General features: G+C 51.9%; 1 protein-coding gene across 5 annotated transcripts in view; it reads right to left on the bottom strand.

Annotated features, from left to right (window-relative positions):
• Positions 1 to 22,754: 22,754 nt before the first annotated feature.
• Positions 22,755 to 23,910, bottom strand: part of Dtnb (dystrobrevin beta) — a 229,598-nt gene continuing 228,442 nt past the window's right edge. For 3 of the 5 annotated variants that reach the window (XM_071601405.1, XM_071601403.1, XM_034636792.2), the window contains one exon: positions 22,756 to 22,810. The gene's annotated coding sequence lies outside the window, so the exon portion shown is untranslated. Of the gene's footprint in view, positions 22,811 to 23,910 lie in introns of all 5 variants that reach the window. The other 2 variants (XM_071601406.1, XM_071601404.1) reach the window with 2 other exon arrangements.

Raw genomic sequence — 23,910 nt, forward strand, 5'->3', positions numbered from 1 at the left:
GATTGTTTTGCCATAAAATATTTTCAAAATCATAGGGATTATGGCATTTTGCCTTTCCACCAGGAATATATATGAGTCTTACTAGCTGAGTATGCTGTCACACTCCTGGAGGTTTGCCCGTGTAACAGGTGAGCAGTGCTCTCTTGCTGTACATTTTCATTTGCATTTTTCTTATTATGAGGCAGTTGAACATCTTTTCATATGGCTAAGGGCCATTTGCATTTATAAACAGAACAATCCGTTTATATCTTTGGACGGCTTTCCTATCAGATTGTTGGGCTCCTTCTCCTTGATTTTTCGGATCACTTTATAAACTGAGGCGGCTCTTCCTGGACTGAGACAAGGCCACAATCGTTGTTGCACTTTTGTATTCTGTGCCTAGCATTGTGCCAAGGAAGTTGGTGGGTTGGTCTTTGCCAGGGGGGGTTTAAACTCCATCCAGAGAAATGTTAGCCATTTTCCCTGAGAGCTGAGTCGTGGTGCTCTGGAGAATGGTCTTGGTTGCACTGAAAGAGGAACCGGATCTGAGCTGGGTCTGAAGCTGCTTGGTTTTGACAGCCAAGGGCATTGAGGATACAGAACAAGGAGGCAGGCAGAACGAGGGCACGGCAGGGCATGCCTGCGGCTACCCCTTTCCCCTCTCTCCCTCTACTGCCTGCCCCACCCTGGGCTCGGTTGCCCTGTTGGACAGAACTCCCCCTGTCCAACTTGCCCTGTGCCCACCCTCCGTCTCCCTAAGGCCCCTCCCACTTCCCACTGCTCCTCCACAGGGAAGGAGGAGGCCTGCTGCCTCCGGAACCCGATCTCATTGAATCTGCGCCAAGCAGCAGTGCCAGGGGCTCATGGCTGGCAATCTCACTGTCACCTCACTTTCTCTGGGGTGTGTGCCTTCATGGCAAAATAAAAGATTAGAAAGCTGCCATTGTGCTCCTACTCTTCAGGTATACACAGTGCCTTGGGGGAATGCAGTGGAGTTTTTTCCCGATGGTATTCTTCTGGTAGGCAGTGTGTGCCTCCTGGGCTCTAAATTGAGTTTCATGTAATTCAATCAGGGGGGTGTCATTTTTTAAAAAATAAACGTTTTATTTTGAGATAATGTTGTATTCCTGTGCAGTTATAAGAAACACTGCAGAAGCCAGCGTGGTGGCACTAAATACCTCTAATCTCAGTGACTCGGGAAGCTGAGGCAGAAGGATTGCAAGTTCAAGACCAGCATCAGCAACTTAGTGAGGGCCTGTATCAAAAATGGGGGGCTGGGGGGTGGGGCTGTGGCTCAGCGGTAGAGCGCCCACCTCTCAAGTGCAAGGCCCTGGGATTGATCCTCAGCACCACATAAAAATAAATAAATGAGATAAAGGTATTGTGTGTAACTACAACTGGGTTCGATCCTCAGCACTGCATACAAATAAATAAAATAAAGGTATTGTTCCCACCTACAACTAAAAAACATCAGTGGTAGAGGGCCTCTGGGTTCAACCCCCAGTTTCACAAAGGAAAAGAAAGGAAGGAAAGAAGGAAGGGAGGGAGGGAGGAAACACTACAGGGAGACCCACATATCCTTACCCAATTTCCCCCCGATTATGAGACCTCAAAAAACTGACATGTAACATCACAACCAAGAGTTGACATTGAAATGAAGATTTCCCTCAACGCAAGATTCCTGATGTGGCCCTTGTAGAGATGCCCTCCTGTGCTTCCCATAACCCTGAGCAACTACCAATCTGTTCTCTGTTTCTGTAATGTCATCATTTCAACAACATTATATAAGTGGAGTCATATAGTGTGTGGCCTTTTTGGAATGGGATTTTTCACTCAGCACAATTCTCTGGAGATTCATCCAAATGATTAATTGTGTCAATAGTTCACCCCCACCCCTTTTGGTGTGTGTGGTCCTAGAGATGGAGCCCAGGGGCATTCTACCACTAAACCCATCCCTCAGCCCTTTTATGTTTTATTTTGAGATAGGGTCCTGCTAAGTTGCTGAGGCTGGCCCTGAACTTGTAATTGTCCTGCCTCAACCTCCCAAGTTCTGGAATTACAAGTGTGTGCCATGGTGCCATTCACTTACTAAAGGATATTGGGATGTTTCCAGGTTTTAACTGTTTTTCAGTTTTCATGGTTTCTAGGGTTAGAAATCTGAGACCAGAGAAGTGGACCAACTTGCATCAAAGGCCACAGGCCCCAGACAGGATGGTGCACACCTGTAATCCTAGTGGCTTAGGAAAGCACCTTGGCAACTTAGCGAGGCCCTAAGCAACTTAGTGAGACCTATCTCAAATTTAAAAAGAGCTGGGGATGTGGCTCAGTGGTTCAATCCCTGGTATCAAAAAGCGGGGTGGGGGACAGGGCCACAGGCAGAACTGGCATTCAAAGCCAGGCTCATTTACTGCAGTCACATGGGGCCCTGGGTGGGAAACAGACCAGGCAGGCTCCGTGGGAAATATGGAGACCTGAGAGTCATTCACAATCTGATGGCTTAGGGCTGGGGTTGTGGCTCAGCAGTAGAGCACTCACCTCTCAAGTTCAAGGCCCTGGGTTTGATCCTCAGCACCACATATAAATAAATAAATAAGATAAAGGTATTGTGTAACTACAACTAAAAATGATTTTTTTTTTAAATCTGATGACTTAAAAGTCATGTAAGAAAGGTGAGTTGGAATTGGAGGGAGGCCAGGAGATCTGTGGCCAGCATTGACCAGGGATTTGGGGAAGTTGTCAATCTCCTTCCAAAGGGAACAGCTATTGTTAATGGGAAACAGAAATGAGAAGGAGGGACATATTGGCTGATTTGGGTTGTTTGGATAGCATTCAGATGAAATGTATATTCGGGGGCCAGAGGAGAAATGGAGCCGGTTGCAGATAAGCTGGTGCAATGGAGGAAACTTCTAGAGAAACGTCACCATAGACATAGTCATCACTGAACCATGAGGATGGATGTCTAGGGGAGTGTGGAGACCAGAGATGCTGGGAAAGACCAGAACTCTCTCCCAGCATGGTGGCAAAGAAGAAAGAAGGAGGCTTAGGGAGGCAAAGAGGCAAAGGAAGAGCCAGATGAGTGAACAGAGGCCACAGAGGACAAGGGGACTCAGCATTGCCTAGGAGCGGGGTCCAGGAGAGGGGAGCGTGTTTGTTGGCAATCGCTGCATGAAGAATTGACCCAAATCTTGGTGGTTTAAGCAACAATTACTGTCTCACTGTTTCTGTGTGTCAGGCATCTGTGAGTAACTTAGCAGTGTCCTCTGGCTCCAGGTCTCTCACAGGTGGCAGTCAAGGTGTCTGGCTGTCATCATCTCGGGGTCATCTTTTCTGGTGGGGAAGGGTCTGTTGTAGAGCTCATCCACATAGTAGATGTTGATGGGACTGAGTTCCACAGATGTTGTTGGTCCAGGGGCTTCAGTTTAACACTGGCTGTTGGCCAGAGGCTGCCCTCAGTCCCTCTTCAGATGGGTCTTTTCACAGCGTGGCTCACAAAATGGCAGCTGGCTTCATCAGAGTGAGGGAGCAGGGCAGAACCAGAGAGAGCGTGGCCAGGCGGGAAGGACAAGTCTTTTATAACAAATCTCAGAAACTTTTGCCCTAATTTTCTCCACTAACAGCAAGTCACTGGGACCAGCCCACACTGGAGGGGAGGGGATTATACAGGAAGCTCCTGGGGAGTGAAGGCAGCCTAGCTGGATGTGACCTAAGATTGTTCCAAGGTGGTCCACGACCAGACAGTGTCAGGAGAGTATGAGGGGACAGAGGACAGGGTGGCAGGCAGTGAAGTGGTGATCCCAAGTCCCAGCTGCCCTTAGCACCTCAGAGACCCCACTGGTTCCCAGAAGACCCCAGCTCAGTCACCTGCCTCAGTTCCTTCTTCCCACCCCCTCCCCCGGCTCCACCAGCAGAACCAGGAATAAAAGAATAATAAATAGCAAGGACCAGGCTGTGGCTTGTGGTAGAGCATGTACCTGGCATGCCTGAGGCCCTGGGTGCAATCCCAGCACCATTAAAAATAAATAAATAGCTGCAAAAATGCCCTCCCAGTAGCCACAGGAGCACACACCTGACTTGTCATCTCCGTTCCCCGTTCCACCAACAAGAACCTCTTGAGGGCACAGGAAGAGGGCACCGACTCCATGGACATTTCCATGTGCCAGGATTGGCATCCTCTCAGCTGCTCGGCCATCAGTCCCCTGTCCCTTCAGGTCAGGGAGAGTCCCCCTTCCCTGGGAGCTCTCTCTCCACAGAGCCTGGACGTATTTCTTTGTCACCCTGAAGCTGTATGGATAGGAGTGACAGATGACATGGGAGATGCTGAAAAGGTGGCACTGAGGTCCTCCTACGAAGGATCTAGCACCACCCTTGCCTGGGGTACTCAGGGGGCAGGAATGAGGGGGAACCCTCAAGGGCTGAGATGGGGCTGGACAGAGACTTTTTGAGGAGGTCACAGAAGAGAGTAGCAGGTACAAAGTCCCATCTGAAGGCCAGGTGCAAGATGTAACCATTTGCAGAAGTCCCCTTGTGACAAGGGGCACAGGGTGGAAGAATAATGGCCCTCCAAGTCCTCCACGTCCTAATTGCTGGACCCTGTGAACATGTTAGGTCTCATGTCAAGGGGAATTAAGGTTGCAGCTGAGTGAAGGTCACTCCTCAGTGACCCAGAGATGGGGTGACAGCCCTCAATTATCTGAGTGGGTCCTCACCAACAGAAGAGGAGGCAGAGAAGTTGGGTCAGAGCCACACTGGGCAAGAAGGATTCCACCCGCTGTGGCTGGCTTGGAAGACACAGGACGGGGCCAGGGCGGAGGAGTGTGGGCAGCCCCTCAAAGCTGGCCACAGAGGGGCTGCCCATGGCCAGGAAATGCATCCCTCCAGAGCTGTGAGGAAGGCTCCCACACACCCTCCCTACTCTTCTGCTCCAAGCCGGGGCCTGAGCCCAGGGAGCTGGGCTAAAAGTTGGGAGACCTGGATTCCAACCCTGACCCTCCTTCTAACTTGCTCTTTGACCCTGAGAAGTCATTTTTCTTCCTCTGGCTCAAATTTTTCTGAAACTTGAGTGACCTTGGTGACCACCCACTGCCTCCCTCCTGTGGCACCCCATGCTGGGGGAGGCTCCCAGCCTGGGTGAAAATCCCAACACCGGTTTTCAGGGCCAGGTCCTCCCACTCCGGGTCTGACTCCCCATTTGCATTTTTATTCCTCCTCTAACTCAGCACAGGATTGGAACCAGGGATAATAAAAATGGCTCCCAGTGGATGAATGGATAAAGAAACCGTGGTATAGACACACCATGGGATATTACTCGGCATTGAAAGAAAATAAAATCAAGGCATTTGCAGGTAAATGGGTGGAGCTGGAGAATATTCTGCTAAGTGAAGTAAGCTAATCCCCCAAAACCAAAGGCCGAATGTTTTCTCTGATCAGTGGATAAATAATGGGGGTGGGAGGAGCATGGGAGGAAGGGAGGAACTTTGGATAAGGCAAAGGGGAGGGAGGGGAAAGGAGGGGGTAGGGGGGAAGGAAGGACGTGGAATGAGATGGCATCATTACCCTAGGTACAGCATGAAGACAGAAATGGTGTGACTCTACTTTGTGTGCAACCAGAGACATGAAAAATTGTGCTCCCTTTGTGTGCTATGAATCGAAATACATTCTGCTGTCATGTATAACAAATTAGAACAAATAAACAAATTAATTAATTAAAAGAAAGCAATGGAATAACACCTTTAATATGCTGTAAATAACTACAGGTCCATAATATTACACACAGCAAAGATATCCTCAAGGAGTGAAGGCAAAAATAAAGATGTTTTCAGACAAATAAAAATTAAAATTAAAAATGAATCCTGGAGGACAAACTCCTTGTTAAAAGAGGACATGGAAGACCAGAGAAGTCAAGTAAATTTTCCAAGTCCACACAGCGAATTGGGGCAGTAGTAAACTCAGGTCAGATTTCCAACTAGGTTATTTTCCCCACACTAGGGTGTCTTCTTCAGGGAAATGTTTGTCCCAGGATAGTGTTGGGTTCAAGGGCAGGGGCTTGCTGTAGGCAGTTGTGGATTTGCATGCTGGGCCTTCACCACCAGAGGTTGTAAGCTTATGTTGATTTGGAAGCCATGGACATGTCTAATTCACAGGGTTATTTGGAAAATTAAATGAAATAGTGCCCAATGGCACGTAGCAAGCACTCCACACACGTCAGCTAACAGTACCGTTACTGACTGCCAGTGACTCAGGAGGCTGAGACAGGAGGATCTCAAGTTTGAGCCAGCCTGGACAACTTAGTGAGACTCTGTCTCAAAAATTAAAAAAGTAAAAAGGGGTGGGGATGTAGCTCAGTGGTAAAGTGTCCCCAGGTCCAAGGTTTATCCCTCAGCAGGTTTGTGCGTGCACACACACACACACAAAATGAGCTCTTATTAGATCCTAAAAATCCCAACCACAAACCTGAAAGTGAACAAGCTTGTGATTGTTATGTCCATTTTAATAATGAGGCCACTGAGGCCCAGAGAGGTCTCTTGGAGGCAAGTCAGTGGCAGAGTGAGGATTTGCACCCTGCCTGTTGCCCACACAGATTTTTCCAGAGGGACCAGTGTTCTTTTGTGCATACGAGAATGGCTGAGAAGCAGCCAGCTCTCTGCCCACCTGCTGCTGCAGGTACTGGGTGTGGAGTTTGGGGCTTGCTTCTCTGTCTCTAAGCAATCTAACCCGGCCTCCCCTTGCAGTATGCACCTGTCCCCATGGTGTGCCAGGTCCCTGTATTCAACAAACACCTGGAAAACCTGCCTGTCCCCAGACATCTGGTGTCTCTCCTGGAGACCAAGCCTTTCATTCCACGTTGAAGGACTCGAGGGAGCTAATGAGCCCTGCAGCCCTGGGGAGATGGGGAACCATGAGCAGGGCAGGAGAGCTGTGGAGATGGGAAGAGAGGCTGTGGAGAGGAGGGAACCCGGGTCATGGGCACTCATGTTCTTGAGCAAAATGGGTCAGTGTGTGCCTGGGGACAGGGAACTGGATGGGAGATGGAGGCCAGGTGTTAAGGCTACACTGGAACAGGGAAGGAAAGGGTGGCCTCCGGTACTTCTCAGTGTCTCCCTAGCACAGGCCACAGTGAGCCAGGGTTGGGCCTTCTGGCCCAGGAAGTGGCAGGGAAGGCCTGTCTTACGTCCAGGGGTGCCTGCCATCTCTGCCAGGGCTAACTTGGATGCCCAGGAAGGAAGTCCTCTCTGCAAGCCCCAAGGCCATCCGCAGGGGTTTTGCAGTGTGCGACTCCCCACTGTCCTCTTGAGCCCCAACTCAGCAGACTTCCTAGCTAACATGGATCCTCGGTTCCCAGAAGCCAGCCCTGAGCAAGGCCCATGGGTTGCCCTGTGCACTGCCCCCTTGGCAAGGCAAATCACCCTGGAATTTCCACAGCAAGGTTTTTCCTTGCCCACCAGGGTGCTGCTCTCATAATCCCCCTGGTGCTACTCAGATCAGACTTCCTCCCACACCTCAGCCTTTCCGTCCTCCACATCCTGGTCGCCATTCCCCTCCACCGTTTCTTTTTCTGGTCATAAAATAGGGAAGCAGAGTCAAGTAATTTTGTACTGGGGATTGAATCCAGGGGTGCTTTATCACTGAGCTAACTCCCCAGACCTTTTTATTTTATTTTATTTTTTGTTTTGAGACAGGGTCTCACTAAACTGCTTAGGTCTTGCTAAGTTGCTGAAGTGAGCCTTGAACTTGCAATCCTCCTGCCTCAGCCTTCTGAGTCGCTGGGATTACAGATGTGTGCCACTCTGCTGGGGGATACATTAATATATTTTGAAAACCAGATTTCTTGAAACTTTGTGAGGAGGATCCTGTCCATGTCAGAGATCTGTGACAGTGGCCTACAGTGGGTGCTCACCCCCACTCCTACTGGGGAGGAAGTCCCCAGAGCACCTTTACTTTCCAAAGTACAGGGGCCTGAGGCTAGGGGACAGAGACAGTCTGCCCTCCTGAGAGCTCTCAGACTTTATTAAAAAAGAAAAAAAAATGAAATTAGGATTGTTGTTAAAGACTCAACACACCCAGGGAACATGCCAGAAAAAAAAATGTATCAGGACACACACACGCAAGCAGCATGAGATGAGCAATGGTTAATTTTAGTAGCACCCTGTGCAGGTGAAGAGGAGCGGGCCATTGCCACCCCACTCAGTCAGAGCCTGAGGTCTGGGTGCAGCTCGGGAGGTCAGGGGCTCCTACTGGGATCTCTGGGCCACTAGCTGCGGGGCTGGGGGTGGGAGCAGCCCTGCCTCATGGATTGGGAGCCAAGAGAAAAGGTGCCAGCCCCACCTTGGGCATCTGCTGTGTTTGATGGGCAACGTCCCCCAAACTGCTACATTTAAAACCTCTGTTGTGTTGTGTCACTTTTCTGAGCCATTTTTCCTTATCAAATCCATTCTTTTGGCCAAATAGGGCTAATATGCCACACAGACGGGGAAAGCGATGGGGAAAGTGATTTGGGCCGGGAGGTTAAAATGGGTGATGGCAGCTCCCGGAGGCCCCGGGCCAAATCCCTGCGTCCGACCTCTCCTCCCGCACCGCACCTGCGCTCCTCAACCTCCAGATGGCGCTGGAGAGGCCGCTCACTGTCACTCATGGGGGGGTGGGAGCTCAGAAATACTGACTTCTGATTGGCTGAGCTCAGTCTTGGTTTCTTTTCGCGTTCCAGCGGGTCTCCGGGAGGGCACCCGGGCACCCGGGGCTGAGCTGCGCGGTGCAGGAGTGTGAGTGTGTGTGTGTGTGTGTGTGTGTGTGTGTGTGTGTGCGCGCGCGCGTTGTACCTTGTTTTCTGGCATGTCCTCTGGGTGTGTTCAGTCCTTAAAGGCAATCCTAATTTTATTTTTTTAAAGGCATTTTGCTAAATGTCTAATTAATTGATTTTCCCATTTTCATACACTTACAAGACATTTCATAAACTTACCCACCAGGGAAAATCCTTGCTGGGACCTGTTGATAATAAGGACATGGTTTCTTCATCAGGCAGCTGAGGTTCAGGGTCTCCCAGGCCTTCCCTCTTCACCTTTCGCTTAGTCTTTGACTGTACGTGCATTACCAATAGAATTGTATTTGTGGTTGTGTTTTGTTTGCACGTTGGACAGTGTTTGTCAAGCTTCCACTATTTGGTGACACTGGGTAAGGCTGCTTAGGGTCAGGAATGGAGCAGATATGGGCCCTGCCTGGCCTGGAGGAGCTTACAGACCACAGCACAATGGACACACACACACATTAAATACTTTAGAACCCTGCTAAGAGGAGGGGTGTGGTGGTGCATCCTGGGATCCCAGCAACTGGGAGGCTGAGGCAGGAGGATCCTACATTTTTAAGTCCAGCCTCAGCAACTTAGTGAGATCCTGTCTCAAAATAAAAGGACTGAAGATATATGGTTCAGTGGTAGAGCACCCCTGGGTTCAATCTCCAGAATGGAGAAAAAAAAATAACCCCCCTGCTGAGGGCCCTAAAGGAGAAGTGGTGCGAGAGCAGCGGGGTTCTGAGGAAGGGCTGTGGTAAGTGCAGCCACAGCTGGAGAGCAGCTCTGCAGTTAGACTGACCTTAGAGCAGAGGGCCCAGGGGCTTCTTTGGGGAGTTCCAGGCTGTGGGGCAGACCAAGGGAGAGGCTGTCGGGGGTGCCCATGGCAGCTGGGGGGGGCTACTTGCCTTGTGTCTGGTCAGTACAGAGAAAAGCATTGGACCTTGTGTAACTTCCAGAATATTCCTTTCTTTTATATATATATATATATATATATATATATATATATATATATATATATATTTTTTTTAGTTATCGGCGGACACAACATCTTTGTTTGTATGTGGTGCTGAGGATCAAACCCGGGCCGCACGCATGCCAGGCGAGCGCGCTACCGCTTGAGCCACATCCCCAGCCCGAATATTCCTTTCTTCCTCCTGATAGAAAGCCATGTTTGGGACTGGATGTGATTGGGGACTGAAAACCCAAAAGGTTGTCAAAGGAGGACTGGCAAGACTACCAAAGACTCCAGGTGAAACAAAGGCCTGGAATCCAGAACATGGTGGAGTCCAGAGGGCAGGAGAGAGGCAGGATGGTGTTGGCCGGAGAGTGGATTAGCCGCTTGGAGAATCTGGTGCAGGTGGCTGGCCGGGGTGGACCAAGACCCAGAGAGTCATACACTGTCCTGGATTGGAGACCTACCAGAGGAATTTCCTGCCAAGTAAAATTGTGTGTTTCTCTTTGCTCACCTAAAAAAGTTGCCAGTTACTACAGAGGAGGGGCAGAGACCATGACCAACGAGAGCTCACACACTGGTGCCCCTCCACTGTCCCTCACTCCAGGCCCATGACTCAACTCTCAAACTTCCACATGCTTTTCCCCAGAGCCCTTCCCACCTCCTAGCTTTACACAACTGCTTATTGTCTATCTCTTGTATGGGAACGAAAGCTTCCTGAGGGCGGACGCCTGTCATTATTCTTTGCTGTTTTCCTAGGGCCTAGAATATGGCCGGCACATAGTAGGTGCTCAAGGAAATACTCTTGAATGACTGAATGAAGCAGATGCTTCCTGGTCTGCAGTGAAGGCTCCCTCAGTCTAGTGTAGGGTGCACAGAGCACATGATCCCTGGCAAAGACAGGGCTGTCCTTAGTTTGGGGCAAACTAGCCCATTTGTCCTGGAAAAAGATTGGGATAGGACCTTGTGCTTCAGAGTCTGGAAATAGTAGACCCCAACCCCCAGTGAGGAGCAGCCAGGCCAGGGAGAGCTACATGTGTACGTGGTGATGGGGCTGAGTTCTGGAAGGTGGCCCTCCTGGGCCCCATCCTGGCCCTAACCTGGTACTCCTGGACAGCCCCAGGGGTGTTTTTTCCGCCATCTGGGGCAGAAGTGTGGCTCAGGGCTCTGGGCCTCTCCGTCCCCTGAAGGTGGTCCTTCCGTGTCTGTAGGGGAGATGAAGTGGTGCCCCAGCCTGAGCACCCTCCCCAGTCTGAGGAGACCCCACTGGGGTGACTGAGCCACTTGGGACTGGGCCCGGGGCTCAGTCCCCAGCAGCACCAGGAGCCTGCATGACATCAGTGCAGCGTGGCCTTTGAGTCATGAGGCCTGGCCAGTGTGGCTTGGCGTGGCCTGACCTGAACTGCAAGCTGGAGGGGGAGGCAGACACGAGTGTCAGAGGAAGGAACGGGAGTAGCAGGGACAGAGCTGAGCATTTGCTGTGTGCCCAGCCTGATGCCTAACAACTGTCTAGAGTGGAATGATCTTTGTTTTATAGCTGCAGAGAGGAAGGCTGTGCCCTGTCTGAGGTCACACTCTTGAGAGGAGCAGCAGCGTCAGGATTTAAAGGCAGGCCCGACTGTCCCCAGAGCCCAAGCTGGTCCACTGAAACCCACAGCTGGGTAGGAAGCTCAGGGAAGTCCCCGGCTCCCGGCAAGGAGGCCGCCGGCCTCTGAGAGAGCAGAGGCAGAGGCACAGCCATCCTGGCGAGGCAGAGAGGGCAGTCTTAGCAGGGGCCCTACAGCTGCAGGGTCACAGGAAGAGGAGCAGAGAAGGTCCAAAAGGATAAACTGAGGTGTGAGGTGGCAAAGATTGGCCAGGCTCAAGGTGGCCTGAGGTGGATGACTTGGGGACCAAAGCTGGAGCAGGGTCACACAAGAGTAAATACCCCCAGGAGTTGGACAGGTCACATCCCAGGGCAGGTGAGGAGGAGGGCAGGAGCAGACAGAGGGACAAGCAGGAGGCTGGAACCGAGAGGACTGAGCAGGGCCCAGAGCCCACAAGCCCAGGCCCAGGGCACGCTGCCAGGACCCTATCTTTCTAGGCAGCTGGAGAGGGGTGTGTTGGGGACACCAGACAGTCATAGGCCCTGGGCTCAGGCACTGGCTCCGGTGTGGATATCATGTGATCTTTTGCCTCCTCAGCCTCTTGGAGCTCCTCCTGCAGATGGGCATCCCTCTGCACCATTCTAAACCACACACCATTAGCCGCACTGGAAAGCAGCTTGGACTAGTCCACATGGTCATTAGGTTCTGCGTCTCATTTCCAGGCCAGCGCACCCCCTGGCATTGGCTCACTCAGGATTGTCCAACACGACCTTCCAGTTCCTTCCTCCATGTTTCACTCCGTGGGCACATCTGGGCACAGGTATAGCTCTTTGGGGTGTTCCCAAGTGAGAAGATCCTCCATGGTCACAGCCACAGAATGTAAAATTTCTTCTGGGGACCACGGTGATTGGCCCACCTCCCGCCCACCCAGCCAGGGCCTCACGCAGCCTGAGGTGATGGCTCCTTGCTCGGGGTGTACAGCTCCAGTGCCTCAGCACTGGGCAGAGTGAGTGGGGTGTCACTCAGGAAACCAGGTGTTGGCAGGTGGATTCTTCTCTTTCAAAAAAGCAGTGAAATACTATTATTATCTGTAAACTTTGTTCAGACACTATGGTAGCTTTCACAAGTGTTGACAGAAATTTAATCTACTCTATGTGTATCTATATTTAATGAACGATTTTGCTTATAAGCACTCATTTTAGTCCCCAGGGAGCTTAGAGAACATAGTATTCCATGTTGTGAGGACACCTGAAGACTGTCACTACCCCTGCCCTGGGGAGCTTGCAGGAGGCTCAGGGAGCGAGAGGAACACCAGGGCCTAGCTCAGTGGGGATGAAGCTCAATGGCAGGACACAGGCCTACCACACTCGAGGTCCTTCATTCCATCCAGAACCAAAACCCAAAAAACAACTCCAGGGCCCAAGTCCTACGTGAGGGAGTGCTCAGTGACATGAGTGGAGAATAGTGTTTCCAGGAGGTGACAGGCGGGGCTATGTACAGGCTAAACTCACAACTGTGACCATGCAGAAGGGTGTCTTTACCCCATGCTCTTCCTCGATTGCCCGCTTCTCTAAAACCACCTCTCCTTTCTTGCTTTGAACACAGGGTCACCCTGGACAGTCATTACGAAGCCTGCTGTCACTATGGGGTAGCCCAAGGACACATCTTCCAGGAACACCATCCTTCGGCATTTACCTATGCAAATTTTATATTAAGCAAAGTAGCACGGTCCGCATGTAGATTGGGGTGTGGGGCTTTTGCCACTGGAGTTCCCCCGGCTTGAGTGATGGCAGCAGAAGGATCCAGTGAGCAGGTGCCGGGAGCAGCTGACGGGGACCAGAGGAGCTCTGACTCAGCAGCGAGGCTCTCCTGGTCGCATGCAGAAGCAGCACAGTAAGGGGGGTGGGTGCGGAACAGTGAGGGTGTGGAGGTTCCCCCAGAAGTTTGGTTGTCTCAGCTGAGTTCTCCTCAGAGCCCGAGGGCGGCTGCCTGGGAAAGGCCAGGGGTTTTCTCAGGTGTGGCCTTGAAAGATGCAGTGAGGGCCACAGGGAGGCAGCCCTGGAACACAGGGCGGCAGGCAGCAAGGCAGGTGGGCATCTGAGGGACTGCAGAGGGTTCCCAGCTGACCTGTGGGAACTGTGGGAGCAACCGAGCTAACTTTTCCAGGGATCCTGTAGGGCTGGATCTTGCTGTGAAATTTTCTGCTGTCTCACCATTTACAACCCATTAAATTGTTTATAAAACCCCTTTGAGGCCAACAAGTTAAGACTTTGGACCACACTCCAATGGACAATCCAGGCAGCAAGCAGCACCCGCTTCCCTAGCCTGCTCACAGCCCAGCTCCCAGGGTGGCGGACCCTAGGCACTCCCTCCCCAGAGGGCAAAGCTGGCAAATGACGTAGGACAGAAGCCAGTGCATGGGGTCACCTGCATACCCCCAACCCCGTGAGATTTCAGCTCTACTCTTCCCAGCCTTTGCCACCAACTTCTTTTGTGGCTAGACACCCTTCCCAGCCTGGTGTCCACGGTGGCCAGGATGAGGAGCAGGCGAAGTAATGCCTTTGCATTAGGCCACCCCAATCCTGGGCCCACATTGCCACAGGAAAGAGCCCAGTTTTAAGCCCTCCAAGGCCTGGCTCTGGTTTGGAGAGTTGAAATAGAGCCCTGTCCTTCTCCCCCAGTGAGACTGTGGGCTGCATCCTGAGCAGCCCTCTGCGCCTTGCTTTGCCTTTGTCATTTTTAAGGTAAATCCACGAAGAGATGTATTTATTTGCTTTGCGTGTGCTGTGGTTGAGTTGATTTTGTTTTGACATATTGGTTCAAAATAAGACTGACCCTTTGGAAAATCAACTTGTTAAAGCCATTTACTCAGCTTCAGCTGGAGGGGCTTAATTGAAAACAGCTGAGGCACACTGACATCACCACAGGCCTCCAGACTGAAAGGGACCTCAGAGTCGTGTGGGCTTGCGAGTGACAGAGCAGCTTCAAAGGCAAGAGCCAGCGAGGCGAAGTTGTATCCCGGGAGGAAGGTTTTCCTTCAAAAATAGTTCCTTTGGTATATATATATATATTTTAAATAAAGATACTAAAGGAGCTGACAAGGCATATTTAAGACCATGCAAGAAGAGCAGGAAACAGGAAAAGAACTCACTGGAACTGTCTAACAGCAGCCTTGGCAGAGCTGTGGGTGAGTTCATATAACTGGACAGCATGGTTTCTGCTATTTCGTATTTTGCTACAATTTTATTTGCTTCCACTTGGATTCTTCCTCCCTTGGCACTTTTCTGTGCCCTGTGCTTGGTAATTCGCAAGCATCACTTGCATGATTGCCTTTTACACCCACACCCCGCTGCAGACCCCAGAGGGCGTGGCAGCCACTGCTCACTGGGGTCCAGGATCTAGTGCTCTTGGTGTGGAGGCCAAGAACACTCTCATTTCAGTGCAAGTGCCTGCTTACCCCACCAACTTTGCAGAGGTTCCCCTCTGTTTGGCCAGATTAGTCCAGATAAGTTACTGGATGGCACACTTCTGGGAAGTTGAATGCCACGTGTATGGGGGGCATGTGACACGAACGTCACAGTCAGGTATGGGGAAAGTCAGGTAAGTAGAAGCAGCACCACTATCAGTTAATGAGGATGCCGGGAGTGGAGGGGAGTGGGCAAATGCTCATTTAGCTGGAGGCAGTGTGCCATCTGGGATTTTCTCCTGAACCTGTGAAGGTTCAGGGTGATCCCAAGTAGCAGGACCGGTTCCCTAGATGCACGTTGGCAACAGGAAGCCTGAAGGAGCTCCTCTGCCCCTCCCTGGTGGCCTTGGCCCCTCCGACTGCCTTGGAGTCAGCTCCCTGAGCTGTCCAGATGGTTCCTTCACCCTCTCACATCCTACGACTCCGCTTGTCCTAACCCTGGAGAGGCTGGGGAAATGTCACAGCCTCTCTGGGGCTAATGATTACATTCCTATTCTCCCCTCACAGGTGTGGGGTGGGGTGTTGGTAGAGCCAGCAAGTGTGAAGCCTTGATTAGGGCTGAGAGATCCCTCAGAGGGTAAGGAGCCCCAAGCAGTTGAGGACCCTGGACGTTAGCATCGGTCCCTGTGAGTGGCTTCCTGAGGCACAGTGGGCCTGGTGAAAGACCACCTTGCTGAGTGGGAGGCTGACAACCTCCCCACCTTCCCCCTTCCTACTGAAGGGAATTAATATGCAGAAAGAACTAAGGACAGTGCCAGGCCCAGAAATCCTGCTCAATCAATGTCTACTGGCCATGGAGATGCACTGTGGTTTAAATATGGAAACTCACGTTGAAATGTGGTCCCCAGTGTAACATGTTGAGAGATGGTGGGATCTTTAAGGTGATTAGACTGCTAAGAGGGATTAATGCCGCTCTCATAGGGCTGGATTAGGTGCAGCAGGAGCAGGCTGGCAGACAGCAGGGCTGCCCCAGTGAGTGTTTGCACATACTCCTGGCCCTTCTGCTCTGCCCCCATGTTAGGAAGCAGCAGGAGGCCCTTGCTAGATGTGGCTGTCTGATCTTGGACTTCCAGCCTTCAGGACCATGGGATAAATCTTTCCTTTATGAATTACCCAGTCTAGGTATTCTGTTACAGCAACTGAAAATGCACTAAGATAAGGCAGTATTTCCCAGTGGGTCAGACACCTGTGGTGACAGCCCGTCTGGATTCAAACCACTTCCTGAGTCCCTCATTTCAGTTGCCTAATCTGGTCATAGGGGACTCAGGCGAGGTCAAAACACTGCTGGCATATGTAAGTGCCACCTGGGTCCTCTGGGGCTATCATTTCTACCTTCTCATAGCATTTGGTTTCCTAGAACCCATATTTTGGGAAAAACAAAGTCAAAATAAAGTCAATTGGCTGACATGTACAGGTTGGGTTGCACAGGAGAAGGGTAGGCCCGAAGGTAGAGGTGGTGCTGGGAATTAGAGACATTATCTTGGTTAAGATTTAAGAAGTACATCAGTGGTGTTCCTCCACCATTGTGGCCTTCAAGATGGAAAACCAGGCTCCACTAAACAAACTGGCTGCACACTGCACTCTTTACCTAAGCCGTCTCCCTGCTCTTCCCCCAAATTGGAATATTCTTTCTCCTTGAAATTTTGCTGAAATTCGACTACATTAGCAGTTGGGGGTCGTGAGACATGGGAACATCAGAGTCAAGCAGACAGGTGCAACTGTGTCATCTTAGGGAAGGCACCTATCTCTCAGAGTCTTGTTCCCCTGGGAATTGATAAGCCTACATCTAGCTTTGTGAAGCAGATGACATTAAATGACACCTGGCACACAGCAGGCACTTAGCATATGCTCATTTCCTTCCCGTTGCAGCAAAAGCCTTTGAAGAAGCCCTCTTGTTCTGGTCAGCTAGCAATACTCAGCAAACCCGAGGCACACACATCTCACAGGACAACTGTGTGTGAGTCTCTCTCCCTCTCTCTTTTTTTCCTTTGGCACTGGGAGATTGAATCCAGGGGTGCTTTACTATTGAGCTACATGCCCAACCCTTTTTATTTTTAAATTCTGAGAAGGGGTTTTCTGAGTTGCTGAGACTGGACAGTGCTCTCTGGCTTGGGGCCTTGGTACTGGTGGTAGTTTCTGAGCCTCTAAGTCCCCCCAGGTCCCCACTGGGCGTGAGTTCCTGTCCAGGGTGTGCCCAGGTGTGCTGGGAGGGAAAGCCTTTTCTGATGGGAGTGTGTGTGCACAATGTGGCTAGAATGACCTTGTCCCAGGGAGCTATCACCCCTCCACAGGACAAGCAGGGGAATAAAGATCCAAGCTGCATCATAAAATGTGAAGAGGAAAAGGCCAGCGAGGAGCCAGGCGGGGCCATGGGCAGGTTAGGGTGGGGGCTTCGGTAAATAGGAACGTTAAACAAGGCCCCTCGCAGCTCCACCTTAGCTTATCCTGCAAAGTTTGGCTCCAGAGGCCTCTCAGTGACCCCAATCTGATTCTCCCCACTCTCCCGCAATGGCTGAAGGCAGCAAGATAAGCGGCCTCCTTGAACGACGCGACCTGCAGGAAATCCCGTCAGCCCCCTGAGGGTGCAGCTGAGGGCGGACGGCTGGAGCAGGGTGGGTGTGGCGAGGAGGGAGGGGCCGGGCAGATAAGAGCCTTCGGGGGGAGGAGGCGTGGGGGGCAGGCCTACCCTGGGAGTCCGAGGAGGGGTACCCAGGCCTAGATAATGAAGCCCCTGGTGGAAAGCAAGTGGGGATATAATTAGGGTAAAATCCAGAGCTAATGAGCTGTGGCAGCAACAGGACAAAGGAATTAATTGTGCCGAGCCCAGGGTGCAGCAGGAGGGAATGTGCCCGACCCTGCCTCCCGGCCGGGCTCCCCTCGCGGGTCCTCCCGGGTACAGTGCAGGCCGGCGGAAACCCTTCCTCTCGTCTTCAGCTCATCCCTTTGCCTTCTCTCCGTCCTGCTCCCCTGTTTTGCCCGTGCCCCTCCTTTCACCCTGCTGTTCCCTTCCTCAGAGCCGGACTCTGGGCTCCCAGGGTGGGCTGGGTGGTGAAGGGTGAAACTAGGATGGTTGCCTAGGCAATGAGAAAAATAGGACAAACACCAAGCAGAGACCAGCGGGAAAAGAGGGACCAGAGGAGGGCAGGCGTCCCACCAGCTCCCTCCCAGCCAACACCGGCCGGCTCCTGCTCCTGGGCCCAGAGCCCCCCTCCTCCTCCTCCCTTGGTGCATGGCCTCCTCCTCAGCAGATCCAGAGCGTTTTTTCTTTTAGGAGACCAACCCGGCACCGAGCCCTGAGGAGGCAACACTTAGCAAGGCCGGGGGCCACGGAGGCTGCTTGTCCCCTAGGCGCAGCTCTCCGACTTCACAACTAATTGTTGCCAGGTTTTGTGGAGAAGGGACAGCTGTAGGGCCTACTCTGGGGGGTGGGGAGCACACCAGGTCTGGGTGCGGAGGCTGCAGACCCAGGACCCAGACAGGATGTGCTCTCTGTTAGGGGGTGGGTGCCTGGTATGCAGGATGCCTTTTTTGGAGGGGAGGGCAAGAGACTAAGGTCTTGGGACCAGGCCATGGTGGTGGGGACAGTGATTCACGAGCCTGTCGGGCTAGATACTCTGTTCAATTCCAAGGGTCAGGTCCTGGGTCTAAAGCTTTGCTCGCCTCAGGCAGAACTGCAACTGCCGCCTACACTGCCCAAGCCAGAGGGCCTTAGGGGCCTCACCTGTGTGTGTGTGTGTGTGTGTGTGTGCATGGGGGCCCACGATGGGCCTCACCCAAACTGGGTGGGCCTTAACTGCCCTGCCATCCCCATAGGCCCACAAGCTCTGAGAGCTTAGCAACGGCTGGAAGGCCAGCTTGCTTTCGCGCAGGTTTTTCTGTTACCTAGTTAAGGACTCTGGTTGGGCTGAAGCAGATTCAGGCTATCATTGGTTATGAATGGTAATTACTAGTGAGCAGCAAGCAGAGGCTCCGGGGGCCATGGAGTCTCTGTTAGCCATGACTCTTAAACTCTCAGGGCCTCACTCTGCCCAAGCTCCCTTCCTTTCATAAGCCCAAAGACCATCACTTGTAAGTGACTGGAACAGACTTAGTAGTGACGGTGTCCATCTCCTCCTTTAAGTGGCCTCACTTTGCACCTACTGTCCTGAGTCTGAGGTCAGGGCGCAGTCCCAGCTCCTCCAAGTTCACCCCTTGTCTCAGTTACACGTTCAGTCAGGGCTTCAACCTCAATCTCTAATACCCTGGACTCGGTGAGGCCTGAAGACTTGAGGAAAGGCTTTGCACTGAGCACAGTTTGTGCTCATTAGTATCCTCGTGGGCAGATGCCAGCCCTGCTTCCTCTTTTAGTAGTGACAGGCCTCATTCACTATGAAGACAAGTAACTGGTGTTGGCCTCTTCAAAGGCTCCAGGACCCTGGCAAGTCTTGGCTCCCTGAATTTCAAAATGAAAGAACCCATCATCCATCCAAACTTTCAAACTGGTAAACTAATTCTGCTTTCTAGAGCTGGTACCCACTCCTTGTATGCCTCAGTCCTACCCTGGTTGGCTGTCCCCTTGGAGTAGGTGGAAGAGAGATGGCGCCAGTAAACTCCCTGTTTGCAGATATGCCCATGCAGGGGACACTCCAAGCCCACCACCCGCAAAGACTTGCTTTCCCAGGCTTGGCTTAGTATGCAGAAAAGGCATCAGATCCCCGGGCCTGCTGCTATTCCTAAGTGGGCGGATTTGTAGCATATAGCTTAGCTTCTCTAGAAATCATTCTCTCTCAGCTCATGACCAGGGGAGATGGAGTCCAAATGTTTTTCAGTGTGAAAGACAGTATTTTATTCTGGGGAAAGCACTGTGGAGTAGAAGCTCTAATTGTGAGGGTTAGGCACCTACACACCCTCTCTGTTATCCCTCCTATGCCAGGCATCCATTAACATGCCCCATGCTGAGACTGCAGACTCACAAATGACCTGCCTGTCCCTGGACATCTGCGATGGCATTCTCTGCAACTTAAAGGCTTTGCCTTCATGCTGCCCCCATCCTCTTTCATGTCTGAGAAGGTATTATTGATTATTGGAGACCAATAAGAGAGTCTGAGGGCCACCAGGACCAGAACACATTCCCCCAGGGCCCTAAGTCAAGAAATGGGACTTACTCTTTTTTCTTCTTCTAGAATAGACAACTGACCCTGGCCTTCTGCTTGACTGGCGATGTCTTCTGCACAAATGTGATCTTTTTATTTATTTATTTTGTCTTCCTAAAAATGTCGTGCAGTGGTCCTCCCACTGTGGTCTTTTAGATCAACAACACAACATCACTTGGTAACTTGTTAGAACTGAAAATTCTTTGGTTTCAGCCCAGAGCTACAGAATCAGAAATTCTGGAGGCATGACCAAACTGTCTTTGTTTCAGCCCCCCCAGGGGATTCTGATGCATGCTCAAGTTTTAGCACATTGCCTAAGAGCTCCAGGTAGAAAAACTTATTTCATTTCTGATCCACACAGAGACCTTGTCCAGGGCTATGTGGTTTGTAGCCACAGTGTCTTCCCAAGTCAGGCAGGCCACCTACCAAGCTTCTGACCCCTTAGAGTGCAGAGACCATAAGCCAGACATGAAGAGTGACTCTTCGCGAGCCCTTGTCTTCCAGGAGGTGAAGCTGAAGTCAGATTGCCATGGCAACTTCACCTTTCTGAAACTGTGGGCACCAGGAACAGGAATTAATCGGTGTGGGAGAAGAGAGTCTGCCATTGGATAAAGCATAATCAGCAGATGAGGTGTGACAATAAATAGCTCAGGATGGCTGGGACTTATGGTCCAGGGTTTGCCAGGGGGTCGTGCTTTCTCAAGGCCCAGGATCCATCTGGTTCCTCTCCAGGGTCTTCACAGTCACAAAACAGCACCAACCCCCAGTGCTGCAGGACAGCCTGACTCCCCCAGGGTTCATGGAGATGCTGACAGTAAATGCCTCTCAAAAGATTATCAACCTGGGTTAAATTGGGCTCCTAAATGGCCATGGAGCAATTAAGAAGAAAAGTGCTGCTACATCAGAATGACCACCTGTGTTCAGAGTCAGGGCTGAGGAAAGGAAACCAGCTTCAATGTGGATGTTGGCCTGAAAGCATATGCCAAGAAGCCATGAGGCACCTCAGGGGCATTAGACAATAGTGCATATTCTAACTAAAAGAAATCAACTGTGACAGAGAATTTATACAACAATGGCATGTTCAATGTCCAAAATACTGGCATCAGGGTATCCTCGACCCCATCATTACCCTCCAGGGCTGGTCAGCAGTAAGTGCTTAGGAGATCTGGGCTTCTCCTACAGGCAAACACTGCTCCTTCCCAGAGACAGGAAGAGAGCAAGAGAACCTGCAGACTGGTCATTGGCCCTGAGGGGCCCAGGGGATGCTGCCTATGCACCACACACACCTCAGCTGGCCTGAGCACTCAGCTGCTCTGGAGACACTAGTGTTTTGAGTCTGAGTGTTCCTTTAACTCTTTCTGCTCTGGAAGAAGGAAGCAGCTCACATGAGGAGTCAGGAGATGGGACTCAACCCTGTTCTCAGGGAAAAGGTATATAGTGTGAGATGTCAGGATTATAGGGGGGAAGCAGTCCCTCAAGAGTGTCCTCTCAGAGACTGTCATATCTTCATGCATAACCTCACACTGGTGGGCACTGAGTGTCCCCAGAACTTTCCATATGTTTGTGTTCACCCTTCCCCTGTGTGGCCTTCCAGGCAAGTTAGGATGCCTTTCCCCTTTTTCCTGAAAGTGTGGAAACCTTTTCTTTACCCAAGCCCCTGCCGGCTCCTCAGGTCCTCAGTTTGGCTTGCCCACCCAGTGTGGGAGAGGCAGAGCTTCCTACTGGGGCTTGGAGGAATGGTGTCTTTTTCACAGATGAGCAGGAGCCATCTCCCGACTCCTTTTCCTCTTTGCCCCCAGATGGCTGCAGCACCCATGCCCCTCATACCTAGTAGTAGGACATCAAGAACCTGGGCCCAGCAAGGCACCCCACTTCCACATCTCCAGCCTTGACCTCTGTTAGAAATGGGAATAACTGAGGCAGAGACAGGTGAGAGGCTGGGAGTTAACATCCACCCTTTGTTCTATCCCAACGGGTCCTTTACGCGGTGCTCTTGGGACTCTATCCATGTGTGGTCACAAGTCCAGCCCAGTGGCTCTGCACATACCTCAAAGCCAGGGCAGGGGTCTGCAGAGGTGGTGGTGGGGGCAGCCAGTGGTGGGGCCTCTCGCTCCATTCCAGTCACTGCCCTTTGTAAATATTTATAGCAACTCCTCTACTAAAAATAACATCCTGGAGCCCAGGGAGCAGAAAAATATAAATGAAAATCACCGGGAATTGGACTTGATCATGTGTCCCTGAGCCGCCTGGAGCCCCAGGGACAGGCTGCGCCTCTGGCAGCGCGCCCCCTGGCGGCCGCCCCCCGCGCTGGACTCTCCGCCCCGCCTCCTGGCTGCAGAGCCGCAGCATCTCCTTGGCGGGGCGGAAGCCTTAACAGTGCAAGAAAGGAAGACGGCTATTTTTAGCACTACCATTGCGGCCAGGGTGTGAACGTCTACAGCGCTGAGCAAGGCCTGCAGCTTTCTTTTGCATAGACGGAAGAGAACCTGTTGGTTTTTAAAGGTCAAAGGTAAGGAGGAAACTTGTGCCTCCACTCTAGGGCGCGTACCACGTGTTGGCCAGACGCCAGATCCATCAGGTCACACACACACACAAGGGCTTAGAGCTTTTCTTTTCTCTTTTCAACCTCCCGGAAAATTCCTGATGCAGAGATGAGACCATGCCCGGAGGGGAGTAATGAAGATGCTAGTACATGCAGGGCTGCGCAGGGGAAGGCCCACCAGCTGCGGCTTTGCTCCAGGCAGGCCCTCCCCACTTCCCACCGGTTTGGCTCCCCTCTCCCTGGCGGTGGAGTGAAGTCTGACAGCCTGCAAGCTGGGTCCAGGTGTGCAGCAGAAAGATGGATAGGAATATGCCTCTGGGGGAAGACCGTGCCTTGGTAGTGTTGGTGCCAGCTTGCCACGTCCTCTGTGCCTGTGCAAGACAGACTTACCATTAGTCACCCGCACCACTTTGGCCTGGGGCAAACACTGCTAACAGCTGCTCTGAACAAGCTCATTTGCAGGGAGGGGCTGTGGGGCTCTAGGGGTGAAGTGGATTCTCTAATGGGGCCTAGTGTCTTCTGCAATCATTGCTTATGTCACAGAGTCAGGCAACGTTTCCATGGAAGAACTAGGTTCGCAATGACAGGTTTGGAGTGCGGTTGATTCTTGGGAAGAATTGTGGCTGAGCAAAGTAGAGAGGATGCCAAAGCATCTAGTAATACTGAGGAAGACAGGAGGGAAGGCTTAGCCTCTGTCCAGTAGAGAGCAGAACTGGTAGCCTTTTCATCTCTACATCGGTTTTTCAAAACTCCTGATGTGGGTCAAAGAGGACAGTGGCACTGAGCTCCTTGGTGTAGGCCTTGGTTTCCTCTTCTGTATCAAGAGGGGGTAGGCCAGGCGACGAGAGCACACGTCCCTTCTACTCCAGTTCCTCTGCCCCAGGGAGAGGGGCTCTGGCAGGCTCCTGCAGGCTAGTCAGTTCCTGACTTCCCCAGGGAACTGTGGTGCCCGGGCTTGTTTTGGAAGGGCCTCACCTGCATGTGCATGGCAAGTTCAGGGAGAAGCTGCTCTGCTCTCCAAGACCCTGTAGCTGCATTTCCAGGGCACGAGAGAACACCAGATGCTTGGGGACTGGCATCTGCAGCATGCACGGGCTGACCCACGCAGGCTGAAACTGCAGGAAGGTGTGTGTGGGGAACGCAGCCCCTGGGGACCTGGTCTGGGTGGGAGGGAGAGGTTGGGTCTGGCCTGGAGGCAGTTCCAGGGTGATACTACTTGGAAAGGTCTAAGGAAAACTTCTGGATCCTGGGACTGAGGCCCTGGCTTTTTTGCCCTGTAGATATGTAACTGAAGATGATGTCTAATTAAAAAAAAGGGGGGGGGGAGGGGAAGAGAGGGCAGAAAAGAGCTCAACAGTAGACAGCAGTTTCATGGCTGCTCCACTTGAATGGATTCTTCTCCTGAACTGCTGGCTGGCCTTCGTTTCGATCCCCCTGCCTTTTTTTGGGTGGGGTGGTGTGGTGGTGTAGT

This window comes from Marmota flaviventris, chromosome 14 (assembly GCF_047511675.1).
Source record: "Marmota flaviventris isolate mMarFla1 chromosome 14, mMarFla1.hap1, whole genome shotgun sequence".
Classification (NCBI taxonomy): domain Eukaryota; kingdom Metazoa; phylum Chordata; class Mammalia; order Rodentia; family Sciuridae; genus Marmota; species Marmota flaviventris.